We start from the raw sequence: 24,311 nt of genomic DNA, 5'->3' as shown, positions 1-24,311 counted from the left end.
ATGCCCTGACGTTGTCAGGCATGCATACAAGCACATAGGGGCCATTCAAATTTCTGAGTACCGGTGACTGGGATGTGAGTCTGAGCGGACGTGCGGCTGCAGAGCTCTGTGGTCATCCGTGGTAATCCTTTCGTTTTAGGGCTATTCTGTCCTCGCTAGTTGGCTGGCCGGCTTGCCCTGCTCCCCTGGATTGTCCTGGTCCCGCTACCATGTCGACCAAGCCGAAGGGTAAGCTGCCCAAAGACCCGAAGCCTCAGCGCCCGGGAAAAGGACGGGTCATGTGTCCTCCCGACGCCATCTTGCCAGTCTCCAGCAGCATCCAGGCAGGCCTCTGCTCCGGGGCCTCGGCGGGGATGTCCTCCTCCCCTGGCTCGCAGCCGTCGGGCTCACAGACGCCGGAGCGGAGCTCTCCTGCACCTGCGGAAGTGGCGGTGGAGGCGGCGGCGATCACTGCGCCCATCCTCGCGGCCATTGAAGGCTGCAAAGCATCCCTCATGCTCCGCATCAACAGCGTGGCCTCCGAATGCACTCTGATATGCCACGATCTGGACAAGATCAGGGGCAGGATGACGGAGGCAGAAGACCGGATAGGTGAGGTGGAGGACCGTCAGGGATCTCATTCGGCCCAGCTAGCGGACCTGCAGGCGTTGGTCGCCGCGCTCACCAACAAGGTGGACGATGCTGAGAACAGGCAGCGCCGCAATAACGTCCGTGTGGTGGGCTTGCCAGAGGGCGCGGAAGGTGATCACCCTGAAACCTTTGCCGAGGGCTTCTTCAAATCCCTGCTACACCTGCATAACCTTCCAGCTACCTATGTGGTCGAGCGGGCACACCGGGTGCCCACTGGCAAGCGCCCCTCGGGGGGCCCCCCCCAGACCGTTCCTGGTCCGGATGTTGAACTACCGGGACCGGGATATGATCCTTACTGCGGCTAGAAAGCAAGAGGAGCTGCCCTACGAGAACACCAGGGTGATGTTATTTCCAGACTTCTCGGCTGAGGTACAGAGACGCCGAAGATCCTTTAATGATGTGAGACGTCGCCTGAGGGAGAGGAATATCAAGTACAGTATATTGTATCCCAGTAGGCTGAGAGTGGCCCATCAGGGCACGGTGCGATTCTTCGAGACCCCTCCAGATGCCAGTGATTGGATCGACACCTTGGGTGCTGCTGCCTGATTGTTACTGACTCCCTGTGTCCCCTTCGGCTATATGGTGTCCTGGATTTCGTAAGTGGATTTCTGCACTGACTCCTGCCTTGTTTGCCCCTCTTATTCCCACTCCTGCTCTCCCTTTGCCCCTACTCTGCCTCCCCTGGATGTGTTTCTCAGGACTCCTGAACCCTTGATCCTCCTTCCTCACGGCGGTTGCTTACCCTACATCCTCCTGTGGCCCTTATGTCCCCTTTGCTCACCACGGAGTTCGGGTGGACTGTACTGTTTTTTTTTTTCTCTTTTTTCCCCCTCCATTTTATTTTTGCTTCTTTTTGTTTTTTGGAAGGCTCCCTGAACTGAGCTACCCGCTGGCCCTGTTGGCGGTGGGCGGACTACTTTTTGGACAGACTGTAGCGGTAGGCCCAGACGGTCTGTCGGCCGGTGCCTAACCGTTCTTTTTTTTCTCAGTTTTGGGTTCAAACTGTCCCTAGGCTCTCCCCCTTTGTTTTTGGGGGTCCCGGGGTACAGTAGGGTAAACACTATGTGTTTGGGGTGTTGTGCTCTCCCTCCAGGAGAGTTTACTTTGTCTGTTTGTGTTTTTGTTAGGTGCATGGGTTTACTCGGTCTTGCTGCTCCCCAGGAGGAAGTTCCTATGAGTGATTCTTCTGGGGTGTTCACTCTTGTAATCTTCCAGGATGGTATCACGTAAACCATCTACCTTTTCTGTGCTATCCTGGAACGTGCGGGGTCTCAATTCCAAATTTAAGCGGGCATTGCTCTTTCAGTATGTTCAGCGTTACAGCCCCTCCATACTGATTTTGCAAGAAACCCACCTGGTGGGCAGCAAGCTCCTGTCTCTTAAAAAACCGTGGGTGCAGAGGTCCTTCCATGCCTCCTACTCTACATATGCAAGGGGTGTTTCCATACCGATTCACAAGTCTTTGCCCTGTGTGGTGGAGGCGGTACACACCGACCCCTCCGGTAGATATGTTGTACTGGTGCTATCTGGCAGCAGAGGTATGTGGTGGCGGGCATTTATGTGCCCCCACCGTTCAAGGCCGAGGTCCTGTATACCGTCCTGGAGAGGGTCTCCACTTACTGTCCTGCCAAGCTGCTTCTCCTGGGGGACTTCAAAGCCATCCTCTCCCCGGACCTTGATAGGCCCATGCCTCCCAAGGCTTTCTCCGGGGACCTTCTTCATTGGTCCTCGGCCGCCGGGCTACAGGAGGTTTGGCGCTGGAAACACCCCCGGGAGAAGGTTTACTCCTGCTTCTCTGCTACCCACAAAACGTCCTCCAGGATAGACTATGGCTTCGCCAACCCGCACATGTTGTCTGATGTGGAGGAGGTCTCCTATCTCCCCAGTGGCTTGTCGGACCATAGTCCCCTGCAGGTCGTCATCCGCTCGGGATGTGATCGCAGTAGTGCCATGTGGCGCCTTGGTGCCCAGTGGGTGGACCAGCCTGAGATTGTGGCTCAGACCCAGTCTATGATCAGGGACTATTGGGATACTAATGCAGGTACGTCCTCTCCCGGACTGGTGTGGGACGCTTTTAAGGCGGTTACTAGGGGCCACTATATTTCGGCTATTAAAGCCGTCCAAGTTCAACAGATGGCTGCGGTGTCTGACTTGGAGGCGGCGGCCGAGGCTAACTTTGAGGAGATGCAGGCTAGCAAGAGGGACTTACATCTACACCTGACTGAGGTCACTAGGCTGTCTATGTACCAATCAAAACAAAGGTTTTTTGAACACTGAGATCGGAACGGGAAACTGTTGGCTGTTATGTCTCATCATGATGCCCCCCTTACCCTGGTTCCGGAGCTCACTTCTCCTGCTGGGGAGGCGATCACCTCACCGGAGGGGATCTTGGGGCTCTTTGGGGACTTCTACTCCCGTTTATATGCTACTACCTTGCCCGCTGACCTCTGGCCGGAGGATCTGCAACAGCTCCTGGATCCGGTTGCCCTGGGTTGGTTGTTGGATGCTGAGCGCTCCGACTTGGTTCGGCCGGTCACGGCGGAGGAGGTGGAGATTGTGATACGCTCTATTCCTGGAGGCAAGGCCCCTGGCCCGGATGGGCTACCCATTGAATTTTACAAAACACACGCCGGTGTGCTGGCCCCCCTTTTAGCAGCGCTATATAATGACTGCCTGGAGATGGGCTCCCTGCCGCCCTTTATGGCAGAGGCCAACATTATCCTGATCCCTAAACCCCCGAAAGACCCGAAACGGTGTGCTTCCTACCGCCCGATAGCCCTACTTAATAATGACCTCAAGGTTCTCACCAAAATCCTTGCCTCCAGACTCTGCCCCATCCTCCCCTCCGTGATCGACCAGGATCAAACGGGGTTTATGGCCAACAGATCCAGGGACGTCAATTTGCGTAGGCTTTTTACTAATTTGCAAACTCAACATTTGAACTCCGGTACGAGGGTGGTCGCCTCCTTAGATATAGAGAAGGCTTTTGATTCGGTGGAATGGCTCTTCCAGTGGGAGGTCCTTAGAAGAATGGGGTTCCCCCTGTTGTTTATACGGTGGTTGCAAACAATATATAAGTCTCCAAGGGCAGCCATTCGGTTGGGGGGCAGACTATCCCCCTCGTTCCTGCTGTCCAGAGGCACGTGGCAGGGCTGTCCTCTTTCTCCGGCCCTTTTCACCATCGCCATGGAGCCCTTGGCCGAGGCGCTCCGGACCTCGCCGGAGGTTCGGGGGCTTCGGGTGGCGTGGTCGGAGGAGAGGGTGGCACTGTACGTGGACGACCTCCTGTTGATTTGCAGGATGCGGGTCCCTCCCTCCGGGGGGCTCTGGACATCCTGGATGGTTTCTCCAGGGTGACGGGCCTGAGGGTGAATTGGTCAAAGTCCCAATTGCTTGCGATCGACGGGGCGGCCAGGAGCGCTGCCCAGTCGGATCTCTCGCTACAGTGGGTCGACAGCTTCATGTATTTGGGGGTGCGGGTGTCTAAGGATCCCACAGAATTTATATCCCTTAATCTAGACCCGGTGATGAAAGATGTTCGGGCCAGGCTGAAGGCATGGGAGAACCTTCCCCTCTCCTTATTGGGCAGAGTGAATCTGGTAAAAATGAAGATCCTCCCTAAATTAAACTACCTCTTTTGCCACTCGCCCCAGTGGATCCCCAAGACCTTCTTCACCAATTTGAATAAACTATTCTCCTCCTTTTTGTGGGGCTCTCGCCCCCCCCGTTACAAGTTCTCAACGCTGATGAGACCTCAGTCCCAGGGGGGCCTAGCCTTCCCGGACTACCATAAATATTTTTTGGCCTCCCAGTTGGTTTCCGCGGTATGGTGGCTGTCTCCTGATGCCTCCAACTCTGCAGTGGTGATGGAGGCGGCGGTGTTGGGGTCAATGGAAGCGCTGTCGCATCTGCTGTTCCGGGGCCCCAAGGCTCCGTATCCTTTGACCTCGTCCATGTGAACGACGCTCAGGGCCTGGCGTCAGGGCCTGGCGCTGGAGGCTTACCCGAACACCGCGGTCTCCCCCAAAGCACCGCTGTGGATCAACCCTAATTTGCCCCATTTGTACTCCCTCCCCGACCCAGCGGCCTGGACCAAATTTGGCGTAAAGGTGATTTCTGATCTGTCCTCGGACCTCTCCCTCCCTACGTTTGATCAACTTTGCGATTCTCACGGGGTGCCCCCGTCCCACCTATTCCGGTATCTCCAGTTGTCCCATGCTATCAGGGCTCAGTTCCCGCAGGGGGGGTGGGGGTGGGGGTGGTGCAGTCGGATCTGGAGCGGGTTCTTCGGTTTGATTGCTCCACCCGTGCCGCCTCGGTCCTGCACGCCCTTCTCCTTCGTGTGTTCTCTCCGGAGCTCTCGGGTCTCTGAGATCGGTGGACTCGGGATGTCCCGGACATGGATGCGGAGGACTGGCAGCAGGTGTGGGACTCCCCCTTTAAGATCCTGGTCTCTCTAAGGGACTGTATGGTGCAGTATAAGATCGCCCACCGGGCGTACCTCACTCCTCATCGCCTACATAAAATACATGAGTCCCACTCCCCGGAGTGTTGGCGGTGCGGCCACACGCCTGGGGACTTCATCCACATTTTCTGGACCTGCCCGGCTCTGTCTGATTACTGGTCGCGGGTCTATGCGGCTGCAAACGGAGTGTTGCAGGTTTCAATAGACCCCTCGCCCAAAACAGCCCTATTGGGCCTCCTAGATGATCTATTCCCTAGGGTGGCGGACCGCACCCTCATGGGTCTACTTCTTTTTTTCGCCAGGAAAAACATAGTGCTTCATTGGAGACAGCGGTCCCCTCCCCCGCTTCAGCGGTGGAGGGCACTAGTGGACTCGGTGATACCGCTGTACAAGGACACGTACTTTCACAGGAGATGCCCCAAGAAGCATGACAGGGTTTGGGCCAAGTGGTTGGCGGACTCCTCCATACCGCTGCTTGCCACCTGTCTGGGTGGGAGCGGCTCAGGGGTTCCTTAACCGCTGTCTGGGGGCCGGCCGAGAGGCGGCCCGGAATGTACTACTTGTCTTATGATGCACACCGCTTGATGCTATATTTCTTGATGCCAAAATGATTATGCCCCTGCGCGGGCTCACTTTTCCCCCTTTTTGTTTCTATATGCTTGCCTTAACGATGACCATGTGCTGCAGGACTGATATGTGAACCTTTTTGCACCTATTGTTTGTTTGTTGTTGTATTTCTCTGTTTGAAATAATAAAAAGATTTAAAAAAAAAAAAAAAAAAAATTTCTTAGTACCATTTTGAGTTGCTGCAATGAAATTTTAGCAAAATGAACTAGTCTGCTGCATCATTTTTTCACTTTGATTTTTGGGGTGTCTTTGAATTCAGTCCTCTGTAGGTTGATCATTTTCATTTCCATCAAAAGATGTGGCATCCTTTCATTCCTAACACATTACCCAGTCCATATCAGTATAGATATCCAGCATGATATTTTTCCCCATTGAGATCGGATGTGCTTTCAAAGTGTTCCTTTAATTTTTTTGAGCAGTGTATTATGATTGGGTCAATCTACCTCTCTAAAGATCACTGCTGAACTGATAACTGCTGAACAGTGGAAAAAGAGTTCACTAAGAAATAGTCTGTTCCAGTTGTACACTCTGCTCTCAGTCTTAAACAACTCACTGTACAAATTGAGGATTTTCCTTCTTTCAAAGATTTTGCTGATAGTTTGAAATGCTCTTATAGGCTCTCTTTAATCCCACAAGCCCAGCTCTGCAACCAGACATCTCTACGATTTTGTTCTACCAAACCATAGCTAACTGGACTAGGAAAATGGGCAACCAACACAATACTGTCTTCTAGGACTGTGCTTTATCTGAGCAACTACAGCAATTACTTTCTGCCTTGCTTTTTATGTTGGTGCCCTAGAACAGGTTATGACACGAATCTCTAGAATTACTCTGATTTTCATTCACAGATTCTTATGGCTCAAATATGGTGACTGAATCTGACTCCTCACACGTATGCCATTTGAACGAGAATATCTGTTTGGTGAGGCACTTGGCAAATTTATAAAAGATGTCACAGGAGGCAAAGTAGTTCCTCCTCTGAGAAAAGTTCCAAAACCTCCCTCCTTGAGAAGCCTCCATCTCCTCAAAATGAAGAGCACCTCAATGTTTTACCCAGGCTTCCGCCAAGTTCAGCCCTTCCTTTCAGTAAACACTTGGCCCACAAAGACCCCTTCTCAAGAGTGGCGGGGACATCTTTAACAGTATGCCTGTCTCTGGGTCCCAGACACCCGAGACCTTTGGGTTCAATAGGTTTCAGAAGGGTTTAAAACTCTATATTTGCAGAATGCCCTGAACGCCCTGAACTATCTCTTGTCCCAGAGAGTAGTTTATCCAGTACCTCTAGAAGACAAGATCAGGGGACTAAAACCTCAACAGGGGTATTTGTCCTATCTTGAACTTAAAATCCCTAAACAAATAGCTTCAAATTTCACATGGAATCCGCAAAGGTCAGTAATTGCCACTTTGATACAAGGGGAATATTTGGCATCCATAAACATTCAAGATGCCTGTCGTCTTCATTATCCCATGTATCCTCCTATTCAGCGCTTTAGGAGACAATCATTTTCCAGTTTGTCCCACTGCCCTTTGGCCTATCCTCTGCTTCAAGAATATGTTCAAGGGTTCTTGCACCTCTTTACTACCTTCTCATAGCTCGGGGCAACTAGATAACAGAGTATCTAGATGGCCCACTTCTAAAAGATTTGTTCCCCTTCCAGCTGACTGCAAATGAACACAAGACAATAGAGATACTCCAGGCTTTTGGTTGGGTGATTAAATTCCAAACATCTGCTCTTCAAACCTCTATTCCTGTGGAAAATCTGGGCCTGATTCTGAAATACAGCCCAAAAAAAAGTCCTTCCAGAGGACAAACTGCTCTCCCTCAGATCTCACTCCCACGACTTGAGATAAAGAAATGCCCTTCTGTGAAATTCTCCATGAGAGTTCTGGGCCTCAGAGTGTCCTCCTTGCCCAATTTCATTCAAGATCAAAGCACAACCCACTAACAAAACATTCTGTTGGCATGGCCCTAACAATGGGAAAGCAGTTTCTATCATTGGACTAGAAGGTGATAATGACATATGCCAGTCTTTTGGGTTGGAAAGGCGTGTTCTCATGGTCCAAGGAACATGGTCACCAATAACATCCTGGAGCTCAGAGTGATAAAGCGGACTCTTCACAATTTGACACCCCTTCTCCAAAGACACCCAATCAGGGTGCAACCAGACAATGCCATGGCCATAGCCTACATCAATCACCAAAGGGGTACTAATAGTCATGCAGCCTTGCCATGGCTGCCTCTATTCCATCCTGCTTCTCAGTCTATAAAGTTCATGATTCCTGGTCCTAGCCATGCCATTAAACCTAAAGGCACAAAAACACAAGTTTATAAAAATAAAATTACAAACAAACTTTGATACATCTATAAACACTAAACTGAAGGGAAAAGGTCTAAAAAGCACCATTGGTACAGCAAGATATCTATTGGCTACAGTTTCTATGGCTTCCAGCTTTAAATAGCATATCCTGTAGCGAATAGCTCAGCTCAATATGTTTCGCAGAGAAACGCTTCCTTGGGTGCTGAGTCACATAAAAGCACTACATATAGATACAAAAAATATTTTATATTAGTATACAAGATATATTGAATCTGTAGATGTATCACGTCATATCTCGTTATACTGAAAAAGCAGATGCATATGTGGCTAGAATAACATTGACACGGTATACACGGGCTATCATTCACCAATAAAGGTATGTCAACGTAATTATTTTATCATAGTAGTGCTAATAGGATCTACACGTATCAAAAAAGGGAAACAAAGCAAGACTAATAAGCACAAGAGTACATTAACAATAGGCACTATTGTGACTAAAAGGCAGTGTTAATTTTGGTAGCAAATTTCAATTTAGTTTTAGTCTTAGGACTAAAAGGGCATTTTAGTTTTAGTCCCATTTTAGTCTTCTGCAAGTGTTTTAGTTTTAGTCGTATTTAGTCGACTAAAACTCCAGTGCATTTTAGTCGACTAAAACATCTTACATTTTAGTCGACTAAAACGTCCTACATTTTAGTCGACTAAAACTAATTTTAGTCATCTATAATCGAATGGGTGTAGTTCAATTGTAATTTGTAATGCATTATTTAAGCATTTCTCTACAATTTCCAAACTCATTATATACTACTGCTGGTCCTGGAGCGAAAAATCGAATATGTTATTATTTATGGTATTAAGCTTTGAGCATGCACTAGCACAGCACAGCACTACACAGACACAGAGTTAGTCATTAACCACTTACCGCATACTAACGTAGGTCTACGTCGGTAAACTTTGCGGTAGTGTACCGGGATGATGCCTCTAGCTAGAGGCACCATCCCGGTACCGTGGTTTAGAGCCGACGGTTGGCTTTCCGTCGGTACCGACCGATGCGGCTCGGGAGCCGCTCGATCGATACCCGGGGGGGCGGGAGGGGACGTCCCCCCCCCCTCCCGCCGCCTTCCGTGGCTTTGCCCGGGGCTCCCGTTCCACCGGGAGCCCCGAGCACCCAGCCGGCACGTCCGCCGGCTGGATGGAGTCCCGATGAATGCCGGAAACGGCATCGATCGGGTCTCCGATGACGTAACCCGGAGGCGGCGTCCATGACGTCACTTCCGGGTTACTGTGCTGCAAAAGGCGGCAAATTTTCGGCGTTTTGCATACAGGAAAGTGTAGTGGAGGGGTCGAGGGTCTTTTAGACCCTCGATCCCTCCATAAAGTGTACCTGTCACTACATATTGGTGTCACAAGGGATGTTTACATTGCTTGTGACAGCAATAAAAGTGATCAGATTTTTTTTTTTTTTTTTAAACTTTAATAAAGTTAAAAAAATAAATAAAATAAATGGGAAAAAAAAAAAAAATTTAGCCGCCCCCGTCACCGTTAGCTCGCGCACAAAAAAAAACGTATACGGAAGTCGAGCCGCAAATGAAATCGCTGTTCAAACCACACATGTGAGGTATCGCCGCGATCGCCAGAGCGTGAGCAATAATTTAAAAAAAAGAGCTACACTCTAACTCAAAACTGGTAACCGTTAAATAAATTTAAAGCGTCGCAGATTGAGATCTCTATTGACCGTAGTTTGTCGCGATCCCACGGGGGGGCGCAATTTTAAACCGTAACATGTTGGGTATCTATTTACTCGGCGTGACATGTTCTTTCACAATATATAAAAAAAATGGGCTAACTTTACTGTTTAGTATTTTTTAAAATTAGTGAAATGTGATTTTTCAAAAATTTTCCAAAAAAATGGCGCTTTAAAGACCGCTGCGCAAATACCGCGTGATAAAAAATATTACAATGACCGACATTTTATTCTCCAGAGTCTTTGCTAAAAAAATATATATAATGTTTGGGGGTTCTAAGTAGTTTTCTAGGAAAAAATACTGATTTAAACTTGTAAACAAAAAGTGTCCGAAATAGGGGTGGGGCTTAAGTGGTTAAGTCTTTATTAAGGCAAAACTGTTTTGCTAATAATATTGCTTTTTTGACAAAAGGGTGTAACATAAAAATGTAATAAAAATACAAAAAAATAAAAACTTTGCAGGCATCAGCTCACTTTATCAGTCCTGTGTCATGCTCACGGTAACAGTACAGCATCCTGAGACCACTGTGGGGGGGGGGGGGGTGCTAAGTTCTCAGCCAACAAGGGAGTGGACTCACTCACAATTTTACCTAAGAACACACACAAACAACTTTTCTCAGAGGAGGAACCATGAATAAAGAATGGTACAAAAACATCCTCAGAGAGAACAACTTCCTGCCTCAACCATCCAAGAACGGCTGCAGTGCACACTTGCACAGGCACTGTCACTGCCATAATAAACCAATACTGTAAAACTTGAGGAGGGTAATGCTTATTTCTAAATAAAAATAACCCATTTACAGTGTCTGCTTATTATTTTATCAGTTCTAATTCTCAGATGTATTCAATAAAAATGTGCACAGTCTACAATAATGCCATTGGGGTAAGAATTATAACAGACTTACCACTTTTTATCAACTCCTCTTTCTCAGTCTCAGCATTCGCAATGACAATAGAGGTAAATATTACACTAAAAAGAACTTCAGCAGGACCCCGATGTAAGGCTGCCCTTTTGACCGTTGCTGATCTATTTTTCTTTTTCATTAGTATGATATTTGTCTCTCTATTGTAACATTTGTCAATGTCAATGCTAAGAGAGAGCGGAGTTAATAAGTGGTGGTTGTGTTATTGTTCCACATACAAATGGCATTTGTAGCTTGTGCGCATTTTTCCAATGAATTGAATTGACAATTACAACTGTTTTTGAAGCAGAAGTATTCGTTATGCTTCTTATAGAAATAACAATAATAAAACACTTCTATTTGTTTGATTCATTTTAAGGAAAGCACTTCGTGCCAAAATGACCCTTGCTGTATTCCGCCGGCCTCTAGAGAGGTCATCTGTGACACTGAATACCCTCTCTGCAAAGGCTTGAGAAGCTGGCATAGCACAGGTCTAAAGCAAAAGGTTTTAGCTGGTGATAGTGTCACTTTTTGACAGCCAAAAATCTGTTGCAGTGTTGTCCTCAACTTGATGCAAAAGCTCTTCCTTATATTTTCTGATCTGCTGTTTTATGCTGTTTGGGGAGATCCTCTGCCTGGGTCTTCTGCTGCATTTAGAAAGAAACCGAAAGATTGGCTGCTTAGATGTGGATGCCAGTGCTTCAACTTCCTCCGATTTTTCAATATTCTCCAGTTTCACTAGTTCTTCCACATCATCTTCAGACAATTCATGATGTTGCGTGTGGGGCGAAGTGGATTTTCTTATCGCATGCTCCTCTGCCTTTTTAAGCAATTCCTGAATATGCTCATGATCTGCCACATCAACAAGGGTTTCACAGACAGTAGGGTTGACAAAACAAGCAGCTGCGGTAAGTAGCGAGAACATTTCATCTGTTGGATCTAACAATAAAGCAAAACGCTGGTTAACATTCCCTTTCATTTTCTGTGCAATTGTGGCAAGGTCTTCGTAGCTAGTGTTCTGTTTAAAGTCCTCAAGGTGGCTGAGTAGATCAAAAAGAGCAGGGACAGCTAGGGACAATGACATGGTGTCACTCTGGAGGGTTTTAGTATGTTCTGCAAAAGTCAGCAATAGGTCATGCAATGATGTGAGCTTTTGCCATTCACTAGGGAGCAAGCTGTCCCATCCCATGTTGTTCGCGATTTGGCAGACTGACTCTTTCAGTTTGAGTAGTCTTGCGATCATGTTGAATGTGCTTGACCAGCATGTGGGGCAGTCATTGAAAAGGGTCAGGCTACAATGCTCCAGTATCTTCTGTGTTGCGATGAAAGACTTGCGGAAGAGGTGCACTATTGATCTTGCTTTATCCAGTATTCTCTTCACACTTGCCTCCTTCTGCAACATGTGGACCACTAGTTGTAAGGTATGCACTACACATGGTGTCCGGTCTATGTCTATCTGTTGGTACCTAACAGTGGAACAGTGGAGCCAAATAAGCATAAAGTATAGAAAAGCTTTCTGTTCCATTCTATTATTTTAACATTTAACATCTTATGGGAATACTTTTACACAAGACTAATGGAAAAATAACAAAGATGCACCCATAGAGTAGACTAGAGCAGATTCTAGTGCCCCCATATCAATCATCTCATATGCATGTGATAATTAACTGTCAACCGAACCGTGTCATGTAAAATAATATTAAAATTGACTCACCCACCGCAGTTCATCAATTTCAGACTCTGCCTCAGAGTCACTTTCCGTCATGGGGGAGTCTTCCTCACTAGAGCTGGGTGGTTCTTCTGCTGCTGCTGCGGTTTGTTTAAATGCTGCCACCATATTGCTCCCGTTGTCTGTTATCACTGTAAGGATCTTCCTCTTTGGTATGTTCCACTCCTGCAAGCATTTGTCCACACATGTTTTAATTGACTGTGCAGTGTGTGGGTGGGCTACTTGTTCAAGGGCCAACAATATGTGTTCAGGTTTATGTTGTTCAACACAAAAGTAGCATGCACTTATAGCAAGGAATGAAGCCGAGAGTCCTTTCTTGGTCCACAAATCAGTGCAAATAGATACTCTCTGAGCATCAGTCAGTCTCTTTTTGAATTTTTGTTTTTCATCTTCATATTGTTTTTGAATTTTTGTTTTCCATCTTCATATTGTTTGTCAATCAGATTGCTTATTTTAGTTTTCTTTGGAACAGTCAGCTTTCTATCTACTGTCTCCATCATGCTAACAAAGTCCTCATCTTCAATTGTTCTGACTGGTAATCCGGAGCGCCCAATCCATCTTGCTATGGCCTCCTCCCTGGCCTGTTTTCCTTGGAGTCAATTTTGTATTTTTAAACACCTAAAAGAGCAGTTTAAATAGTTTGCTGTGGTGCACTGGCTTGACTTGGTCCATCATTTGAGGTTTTCTGTATCTGTGGGGTTAAATTAGGGGGAAAAATTCTAGTTATTCTGATTTTACCTTCTCTCTCACTCAGCTCCAAGTTGTCTATACAAAAGTGGAGTTAAGTGCTATCATGCACTGCTTACCTTTTGTATGAATTTCGGGATGAGTTGTCCGCAAATGACGCTTCAAGTTTGTTGTATTTTTGCCAGTTAGTGTCACTCCACATGGTTTGCAAAGGGTCTTGTTGTCCTTTGCATCAAATGTAAAATACACCCATAGATCTTCTCTTCTCTTTCTACCAGTCACAGAGACAGACGTGGTCGCGGACATTTCTCTGGATGACAGTGGTCAGAGGAGGCCTGTAATGCTGCTGGACAGTGCTGGATAGTGGTCTCGTGTCTAAGGGATGGCCTGTAATCGAATGCACAGTGTTGGATGGTGGTCTCAGGTCTAAGGGATGGCCTGTTATGCCCTGGATGCCTGTGGTCTGGTGGTCACTCAGGTGACAGGTCAGACAGAGGAGGCCTGTAATGCTGCTGGACAGTGCTGGAGCCTGGATGGTGGTCACAGGTCTAAGGGATGGCCTGTAATGCCCTTTATGCCTGTGGTGGTCAGGTCAGACAGAGGAGGCCTGTAATGCTGCTGGACAGTGCTGGAGCCTGGATGGTGGTCTCAGGTCTAAGGGATGGCCTGTATGCCCTGGATGCCTGTGGTGGTCAGGTCACACAGAGGAGGCCTGTAATGCTGCTGGACAGTGCTCAAGCCTGGATGGTGGTCTCAGGTCTAAGGGATGGCCTGTTATGCCCTGGATGCCTGTGGTGGTCACCGGTCACTCAGGTCAGACAGAGGAGGCCTGTAATGCTGCTGGACAGTGCTGGAGCCTGGATGGTGGTCACAGATCTAAGGGATGGCCTGTAATGCCCTGGATGCCTGTGGTGGTCAGGTCAGACAGAGGAGGCCTGCAATGCTGCTGGACAGTGCTGGAGCCTGGATGGTTGTCTCGGGTTTATGGAATGGCCTGTAATGCCCTGGATGCCTGTGGAGGTCAGGTCAGACAGAGGAGGCCTGTAATGCTGCTGGACAGTGCTGGAGCCTGGATGGTGGTCTCAGGTCTAAGGGATGGCCTGTATGCCCTGGATGCCTGTGGTAGTCAGGTCAGACAGAGGAGGCCTGTAATGCTGCTGGACAGTGCTCAAGCCTGGATGGTGGTCTCAGGTCTAAGGGATGGCCTGTTATGCCCTGGATGCCTGTGGTAGTCAGGTCAGACAGAGGAGGCCTGTAATGCTGCTGGACAGTGCTCAAGCCTGGATGGTGGTCACAGGTCTAAGGGATGGCCTGTAATGCCCTGGATGCCTGTGGTGGTCAGGTCAGACAGAGGAGGCCTGCAATGCTGCTGGACAGTGCTGGAGCCTAGATGGTGGTCTCGGGTTTATGGGATGGCCTGTAACGCCCTGGATGCCTGTGGAGGTCAGGTCAGACAGAGGAGGCCTGTAATGCTGCTGGACAGTGCTGGAGCTTGGATGGTGGTCTCAGGTCTAAGGGATGGCCTGTAATGCCCTGGATGCCTGTGGTGGTCAGGTCAGACAGAGGAGGCCTGTAATGCTGCTGGACAGTGCTGGAGCCTGGATGGTGGTCTCAGGTTTAAGGGATGGCCTGTAATGCACACAGTGCTGGATGGTGGTCTCAGTCTAAGGATGGCCTGTAATGCCCTGGATGCCTATGGTGGTCAGGTCAGAGGAGGCCTGAAATGCTGCTGCAGTGCTTAATGGTGGTCTCAGGTCTAGAGGATGGCCTGATGCCTGCGGTCATGGTCAGGTCAGAGAGGAGGCCTGTAATGCTGCTGCCTGCAGTCAGTGCACACAGCACAGTGCTGCTCAGAGTGCTGGATGGGGTCTCAGGTTTAAGGGTGGTCTCTGGTCTGACTCTGAACTGAAGTTGAACAGGATGGGCCGGGCGGGCCTCAGCGGCCTATGCACGCACACACAGTCCTGGATGGCAGATGCCAGTGGTCTGAGGGGACTCAGGGGAGGCAGCAATAGCTGGCCTGGCTGTTGCAACTCACAGTGGGTGCTTTGCTCTGGATGTGGTGGTAGGTGCCACTGCCTGGTCGTCTGCTGTGTGATGAGTCGGACCTGGCTCTTGCTATAGTGCTGCAGCTGCAGTGCTCTGGTGAGGTCAGGTGACTAGTCTCGAGTCGACTCGCTTGTAGTAGTCCTCGCGTCGGACGTCACGGGGCATGCCACGCCAGACGCCACACAGGCTGAGCTCCGTGAAAAACGGAAGTTGGGTAAACATCCCTGCCTCACATTCTCGTTTAGTTTTCGTTCGTTAACGAAAACGGGTTTGATTTTTGTCATAGTTGTCGTCATTTGACAAAATGTGCTATACTTTGCGTCTCGTGTTCGTCAGTTGAAAAATGCCGGTGACGAAAACGTTTTCGTTGACGAAATTAACACTGCTAGAAGGAGCCTTACCTAGAAACTGTATTAAATAGTCTAACTGAGAAGTACAATACATGTCCAACTCATAATGAAATGTGGATAATAATCACTCCATGCTGTTATTAACCATACAGGGCCATCTAAGGTCCTAAAAAAAAAAGGGAGGATATACCATATTCACTTTACTTGTAGCTAAGAAGACTCACTTAAAAACTACACACAAAAAGACTATCCCTTTGATTTAAGAGTCATTAAAATATGGCTCACCTTTAGGCTCCATTCACACTTGTGGGACTTGTCATGCAACTTTGGACATCATGTCGCATGACAAAGTTCCCCATGTTTTCCATTGATAACCATTCATCTATGTGCAACTTAAAGTTGCAGTGACTTCAGTAGTTCATTCACTACTTTGGTGGTCCGACTTTCATTCAACTTGATGATCAGACTTATATGAATTATGTATAGAGAGTATTCTCACAATTGTATCTTAAGCAGTCTTTCGTGTAAACATAGTCCTATTGCGGGGTAACCCGCGGCTTTTAGGACCCAGTTACTGTGCATTTGCTCTATATATTCCCTTACCCAAAATGGCGCCATTGAGGCCTGAGGAAGGAGCGCAAGCTCCGCAAACGCGTCGCCTGCGCCTATACGTCACATCCGGGAATTGACGTCCGGAGAGTGTCTCTGTGACTACCAGCGGCTTTTGCTGACCAGCTGTGACCGCTCGAGCCATCCTGAACCACTATACCGGATGGACGGATCATTATATTATGAACACTTCATGCTCATTTCATTTGCCCGTTTGCGAGTACCCTTGTGTATGATTTTTACCCCAAATAAACCTTTCCTACTACACTTAGAGTGGCGCCTGTGTTCTCTTTGCAACTCTTCTTTCACAGGCTATCGAGGGCAAGGAGCCCCGTCGTAGACGTGGGCCATTCTTCTCGGCTCATAAGAGGCTTTTTTCGTCCCTTAAGGGAAGAAAGTCCTTCAGGGCCTCCCCTGGAGGTTCCAAGAGGACCTAGTCTGGCAAACCATGAGGGGCTCTTCCAGACCTGCGGACAAGGCTTTGACTGCATGAAGGGGCGCCCTCGCCCATATCTGGGGTGGGGGGGACAACTTCGCTGATTTCTGGATATGTGGACCTCTCTGGTACAGGTCAAGTGGGTTCACAAAGTCATTCAGTCCGGCTACAAGTTTTAGTTTCTTCCCGTCCTGCACTTGTCCCTAGATCACTTACGGGGTCATTTTGGGGCAGTGCAAGACTTGTTATTTCATGGGGGTGATTGTCCCGGTTCTGGCTTCAGAATATTTTCAGGGGTTTTACTGAAACCTGTTTACAGTTCCCTGGAAGGAAGGCAAGGTACTTCGAATTCTGAATCTCAAAGCGCTAAACTGCTTTGTGCGGGTACAGAAGTTCAGATTGGAGTCCATTTGCACGGTAGTGGTGTCCCTATATCTGGGGGATTTTCTCGCTTCTATCGACATCAAGGACGCCTACCTTCACATTTCAATAGGTGCCGGTCACCAGCGCTTCCTCCGCTTTGCCGTGGGCGAGGAGCATTATCAGTTTATGGCGTTCACCTTTGGTCTCGCCTCCGCTTCCCGGGTCTTCACAAAGTGTTGGCCCTGGTGCTAGCATTGTTGCGTCAGTGGGGGATTGCGGTACCTGGATGATCTTCTGCGAGCAGAGTCTCTGACTGCTCTGATGGACACCTTGGAGATTACTCTGCGATCTCTGAGGGAGTTCGGTTGAATTCTGAACCTTCAGAAGTCCTCTCTGGATCCATCCACAAAACTGGATTACCTGGGTGCATTCGGCCTCAGCCAGAGTGTTGCTTCCTCTGGAAAAATTCCATAAATTGCAGGAGGCGATTCAGCCTCTGTTGTCCAGCAGACGGTCATCCCTCCAGGCTTGCCTGATGGTGTTTACCTTCGAGGTAGTCTTGTTTTCACAGTTCCACACGAGATCTCTGCAAAAAGAGATTCTAGTGAAATGGGACAAGAATCCACAGTCTCTAGAAGTGGCTTTTTTCTCCGACACTTCGACAGGGAAATCCCTCTCCGCCTGTACTGGGCAGTTGTCACCACGGACGCCAGCCTGTCTGGGTGGTAAAGCGGCCTCAGCATAGTTTTGTTCTCAGGGGGTCTGGACTCGGGAAGAGTCCAGACTGCTGATCATTGTACTGGAACTCAGAGCGATTAGAATTTGTCTGGATCATTGGACAATTCATCTTCAGGGGTGTCCGGTACGAATTTAATCGGACAATGCCATGGCTGTGGCCTATGTCAATCACCATGGGGGCACAAGAAGCATCCTGGCGGATCAGGAAGTAGTTGGCGTTCTAAGGTGGGCAGAATGATCGTTCCAGCCCTCTCTGCTGTACACAATCAATGGAAGGTACAGAGGTTTGTGGCATGGTCTCGGGACCCTCTGGCTGACGCCACAGATGCATAAGTGGCTCCTTAGCGTCAGTATCATCTGATTTATGCCTTTCCCCCTCTCAAACTTCTGCCAAGACTCCTGTGCAGGATGGAGGCAGCAAGGGATTCCGGTCTTTCTGGCTCCAGACTGGCCTCGCCGGTCTTGGTATGCCGATCTGGTACGGCTGGTCGCCGATGCTCCTTGCAGACTTCCGCTCAGGAAAGATCTGCTGTCTCAATGACCAATCTTCCATCCTGCTTTATAGGCTGTTGAAAGCCAGGTGCTGAAGGATATACCTTTTTGTCTGAATCGGTGATTCCTACGCTGGTAAAGATTAGAAAATCTACCTCTAGGAAGATCTACCATCGTATTTGGAAGATGTACGTTGCGTGGTGTCTTTTGGGGCTTCCCTCGCTCCTTTTGGTGGCTTGGATCGTGGCTTTCCTACAACGGGGGGTTGAGCAGTGCCTGGCCTTGAGTACCATCAAGGACCAGGTTTCGGCCTTGGCGGTTTTCTTTAAACGTCCATTGGCCACACTTTCCTTGATGCGTACCTTTATCCAGGGAGCGCGACACTTGGTTCCTCCAGTGCGTTCCCCATTACCGTCGTGGGTCCTCAAATTGTTGTTGGTTATCCAGGAATCTCCCTTAAAAAAATCGGGAGGTTCCCCTGCTTACGTTGTCCCAGACAGTGGCCTTTTTGGTGGCTATTACTTCTGCGTGCAGGGTGTCGGAGCTGGCGGCGTTGTCTTATCGTTCACCTTACCTGTTGGTTTACAGAGCTAAGGTGGTTCTTTGTCCATGTCCATTGTTCCTTCCAGAGTTTGTCTCTGATTTCCATTTGAATGAAGACATTGTGTTCCCTTCCCTATGTCCCAGGCCTTAACATCCTAAGGAAATTGCTCTGCTTTCCCTGGATGTGTCGGGCAATCAGGGAGTACCTGGCAGCTATGGCGTCTTTTAGGAAGTCAGACACAGACCTCAAAAAGGGTTGGCCGTTTTTGCTGCGACCATTTCCAGATGGATCAGACAGACAGTAATTCAGGCCTATTTAATTAGGTGTCCTGTTCCTCGTTTTCCTGTTAAGGCACACTCTACTCGGGCACTTAGTGCCTCCTGGGCCATCAGGCATTAGTGATTCATGTTTGCAAGGTGGCCATCTGGTTGTCTGTGCACATTTTTACAACGTTTTTTTAAAGTGGATGTGTTGGCATCTGCGGATGCTTCTTTTGGCCAAAAAGTTTTTGCAGGCTACTGTATAGAGGACATGGTCCTCTTTGAGGGTGTATTGTTTTTTCAGGTAAGCTCCAGTTTTGGTTGAGCTCCATGTTAACTGGTTGGCTTTGGTTAGTCCTGGGAATTTTTTTCTGTTTTCCCACCCCTCATGTTTAACACAGCTGTGGGACGTCCCAATGGTTAAGAAGAATCAGGAGCTGTGTCCGTCAATAAACGAAATAAAGAATGGGATTTTTGACTTACCGTAAAATACAATTCTCTGATGTTCATTGCCACTGCTTGTAACAAAACTGAGTGCCTATAGCTTAGTGTGGGTGTATACCCCCTGGGGCTGCCCATAGGCATGGTCAAGCTTTTTCCCACCTAGTATCCTACTCCTGTAGGGGGCAGAATAACTCAATGGTTAAGAAGAATCAGGAGCTGTGTCCCTCAACGAACATCAGAGAAACTGATTTTACAGTAAGTCAAAAATCCCATTATTCGTTTCCATAACAAATTTTTGCCTGATATTACAGCCTAACATAGTATCTGACAATAGCATTATGTTTTTCCATCCACAATGTTTCTTTTTGTAGTATCCATTTGTCCCAATTGCCACCTCTTGGATCTTCCTTCACTCTTTCTAGGACCATAAACGTGACCAAAGATGCATCAAATCTATGATATAGATAGAGATGTACACTTACTAGTGTAACCATTTTAAAGTTTCCTGAGTAGTATGTGCGATCATTTATTCACTAAATTTGCGTATTGTCTTACCTACGTAGTAGGCCCTGTATATTCATATCATTAAGTAGATGACAACCCGAGTTTCAGAGTTAGCATGAAATTTGGGGGTAAAGTGCTCTCCATTAGATAATAGGAATTTAGTACCTGCTTGGAACCATGGGCATTGAGGACATTGCCCACACTAATAAATGCCCAGGGTTCATTTCGATCGATGGAACAGGGAACATAGTGACATGCCATGATCTTGTTCTGTAGGGACCTAGCCCTACAGAACACAATTTTTGGAGTGTTTCTAAAATATTTGGCTAAGATTTTGTCCTCAGAAAATACCAATGTTCTCTAAGCAGTAAACGTAATATTTCATGATGTTCTGAATATCTAGTAGTATATTTGACTGTCACGTTCTGGGTATTGGATTTAGAATTCTGATACAGAAGTGTAGTGTTTGTTGTAAATTTTGACAGAAAAAAAGGTTACTGGTGTTTGACGCTTGTTAGCTTTCTGTTTTACATTTATTTTATTCCTATTAATTATTTGCCAACACAGTAATAGTGCGAGAGCTTCCACCCCCCCCCCTTTTTTGTTGTAAATCTTTGTTCTAAGCCATGCGTAGTAGTGATTTGCTCAATCCATGCTTTAAGAGGCATTCACATAACTCTGCAACTTGTAGTTTAAAATCCTCAATATGTGTACAGTTACACTGTAATTGTATTGCATTGTATGGAATGCTCCAAATAAGTGCTGGTGGATGCACACTACTGGAATGTAGAATCGTGTTCCTGATGTGGGTTTACAATATAGAGTTGTAGCAAGACAGTCATTTTAGTCTTTACAAATGTACAAATCCAAAAAGGATATAGTTCTGACATCTTAAGTCAATGTAAATTTAAGGTTGTAGGAGCTGACCTTTATTCTTTGCATAAATACTGGTATAGTGACTGCTGACACTGTCCAGATGATCAATAAATCATCTATGTAATGCAGCCAGCATAGGGCATGTTCAATATATTGTGCAAGAGCCTCATCAGAAAATACCTCATCCTCCCACCCCCCAGGTACAGGTTAGTGTAGGTCAGGGCACAGCAAGTGCCCATGGCCACGCCCTATACCTTGAGATAGTGGGACTCGGAAAAAAACTAAATAGTTATGTGTCAAGGTGAAAGACAGCAGTTCTAGAAAGAATTTATTAAACTGCCATGCTGTTTGATCCTGTTCCATTAGGAATGGTTTAAGAACCCTAATGCCCTGCTCGTAAGGGATGCTGGATTACAAAGCCTACACATCTACAGTCAGGAGCAGAGCATTAGGGGGGACCAATGTGCTTCAACAAGTCCAATGTATCAGAAACATATGATGGTAACCTGATGACGTGGCATTAAAAAAGAAAAAAAAACAAAGCGACTGACATTAACAGTGATGGCTCCATTTCTGGACACTAGGCCTGCCAGTGGGATTGGTTTTTACTTTTATGGATTTTAGGTATTGTGTAAAATGTTGGGTTACGTAGAAACTGGACATTCAAAAAATTATATGCATCCTGATCAATAAGGCCATCATTAAAAGCCTCTCCCAGTAATGCTGTAAACTCTGCATGAATTTGAGCCACCATAGATGCTGAAATTGGTCGATAACAACTGTCATTATTAAGGACATCATAGCACATTTTCTCGTACTGTACAGCTGTGGCCAAAAGTTCTGAGAATGACACAAATATTGATTGTCACAATGTCTTCAGTGTTTTTAGATCTTTTTGTCAGATGTTACACTGAAGTATTACAAGCATTTCATATGTGTCAAAGGCTTTTATTTACAATTATATTAAGTTTATGCAAAAGTATGAGTCAATATTTGGAGTGTTGACGCTTCTTTTTCAAGACCTCTGAAATTCACCCTGGCATGCTGTCAATCATCTTCTGGGCCACATGCTGACTGATGGCAGCCCATTCTTATATAATCAATGTTTGGAGTTTGTACTGCGGCAGGTCGGCTCTGTCCCACGAAACGATGTACCTAGACAACTAGTGGGGGTGAGGGCGATCGCTCCCTGTGGAGACAGAATGCTTTTCTGTCAGTGATGAGCACAGGGATCCTGTGTGTCTCCTATTTAGGAACACGTCTCTGTGTTCATCCAGCAAGTCCATCCCCCACACAGTTAGAAAGCACCCCCTAGGGACACATTTAACCCTTTGATCTCCCATGGTGTTAACCCCTTCCCTGCCAGTGTCAGTACAGTAACCATGCATATTTTTAGCACTGAATACTGTAATAATGTCACCGGTCCCCCCAAAGTGTCAAAAATGTCAGGCGTCTGATCTATTCGCCGCAATATCGCAGTCCCGCTAAAAATCGCATAAAAAAATAAAAATGCCATAAATCTTTCCCCTAGTTTGTAGACATGATAACTTTTGCGCAAACCAATCAATATACACTTTTTTTTAACCAAACAATATGTAGCAGAATACATATTGGCCTAAAATTATGAAAAAAAGATTTTTATATTTTTTTAATTGGGAATGTTTTATAGCAGAAAGTAAAAAAATATTTATTTTTTTTTCAGAATTGTTGCTCTTTTGTTTTTTTTGTCTATAGCGCAAAAAATAAAAATCGCACAGGTGATCAAATACCACCAAAAGAAAGTTCTATTTCTGGGGTTGAAAAAAGACATCAATTTTATTTGGGTACAATGTTGCATGACCGCGCAATTGTCAGTTAAATTAACGCAGTGCCGTATTGCAAAAAGTGGCCTGGTCATTAAGGGGTAAAATCTTTCGGTCTAGAAGTGGTTAAACAGATTCTTTATTTAAATAAAGCTGGATCCAACAAGCCTTGCAAATACTCAACACATAGTACGATGATGGGTGCATACAGGCCATTTTTCAGGTATTGGTAGAAACCATATAATAGAAGTCAGAACAATACAAAGGGGTATAACCCCAGGAAGAGGCTGGATAAGACTCTGCAAAGAGATGAAAATATAAGCTAGAATTGAATTACAGAAATAGAATCACAGAAAACAAAGTTACCACCCAACCTCTGTTGCCATTTACCAGCAGTCTAGAAGAATGCAATTCACCAGGATAAAACAAGGCCTGAACCAGAATAGGATGTTGCAATTTACTTACTGTGAAGAAGAGGGGAAGACAGGAAAAAAGAAGGGGTAGAAGGGAGATTATAATGACCATAGCATGAACAGGCAGAGGCTGTGAAAGTTACTCACTGTCCGCTGGGACCAGCTTCAAGAAGGTCCTTACCTTCCTCAGAATGGATCAGCATGTTCTCCAGGATTTGGAGTAAAGCTCGTGTTTGCTTTGGGGAGTATGCACAAGCTGCTCCATCAGGTTCAGCTTGCATGTTTATCCAACTTATCACATTTTGGCACTTTGTTTTTTTTTTGTTTTTTTTTGGAGGGGGGGGGGGGGAGTGGGAACCTAGTTTTGACATGTGCCCGCTCCCACTTTCATCCAGATTGGCTAGACAATCTGAACAGAAGTCCAGCCCCCATCTCTTTGCCCACAGCTTTCTGGAAGACGCCACAGGTCCCAGAAGGCTGCAAGATCATTCACAGTGTAGCATGGCACAAAGCGGAGCCGACTGTGAAGCCACAAGGAGTTACAGCCAGCTTCCCACAATAAACATGCCCGCAGTGGGGACCCAAAGACCTGGGAAGAACCAGGCTGGGTGAGGACAGCGCTGGATCCTTGGACAGGCAAGTTCCTTTTTTTAAAAGGTAGCAGCTACAGTCAGTGCCGGGACAAGCTCATCTAGAGCCCAGGGCAAACATGCAAAATTGCTCCCAAGCTATATGATTATGTAACAGCAAAAATCCCCCCCCCCAAAAAAAAAAATCGAGCGCTAATTTGCATGCTCTCCCTTAGCATAAATCTCCCCTTCCTCCCAGAATAAATCCATGCCCCTGCTGAAATCCCATCACCTGGCACAAATCCGTGCCCCCACACCCCAGCTTAAGTTCTCGCTCTCCCCATATGCCCACAGTACAACCCCCCAAAAAAAAATCTTCCCCCTTCTAGAACAAATCCTCTACCCCTCAAATTTCCCCTCCGAGCACAAATCCTCTCCCGCATTCCAAATCCCCTCCTAGCACAAATACACCCCAATTATCCCTACTAGATCAACCCCCCCCCCCTCCAAAAAAAAAAACATATCCGTTTGTAGCACAAATCCTAACTCCCTGCCATAGCACAACCCCCCCCCCCTCCTAGCACAAATCCTCTTCACCTATCCCCCCTTCCAACACAAATCCCCCCCCAAATCACCGCTCCTAGCACACCTACCCTAATTTCCCCTCCTAGAACAATTCTTACCCCCTACCACCCACCAGATTCCCCCTCCCAACACAAATTTTCTCCCCCCAATCTGCTCGTGGTGCCCCCCTACCTCACAT

General features: G+C 47.1%; 1 protein-coding gene across 1 annotated transcript in view; it reads left to right on the top strand.

Annotated features, from left to right (window-relative positions):
- PPM1E (protein phosphatase, Mg2+/Mn2+ dependent 1E) overlaps window positions 1-24,311 on the top strand; it is a 445,597-nt gene that overhangs the window by 418,365 nt on the left and 2,921 nt on the right. The window lies entirely within an intron of this gene.

The sequence above is a fragment of the Pelophylax lessonae genome (genome assembly GCF_965119305.1).
Source record: "Pelophylax lessonae genome assembly, chromosome: 2".
Lineage (NCBI taxonomy): Eukaryota > Metazoa > Chordata > Amphibia > Anura > Ranidae > Pelophylax > Pelophylax lessonae.
This window is presented reverse-complemented; position numbering and strand designations above follow the sequence as displayed.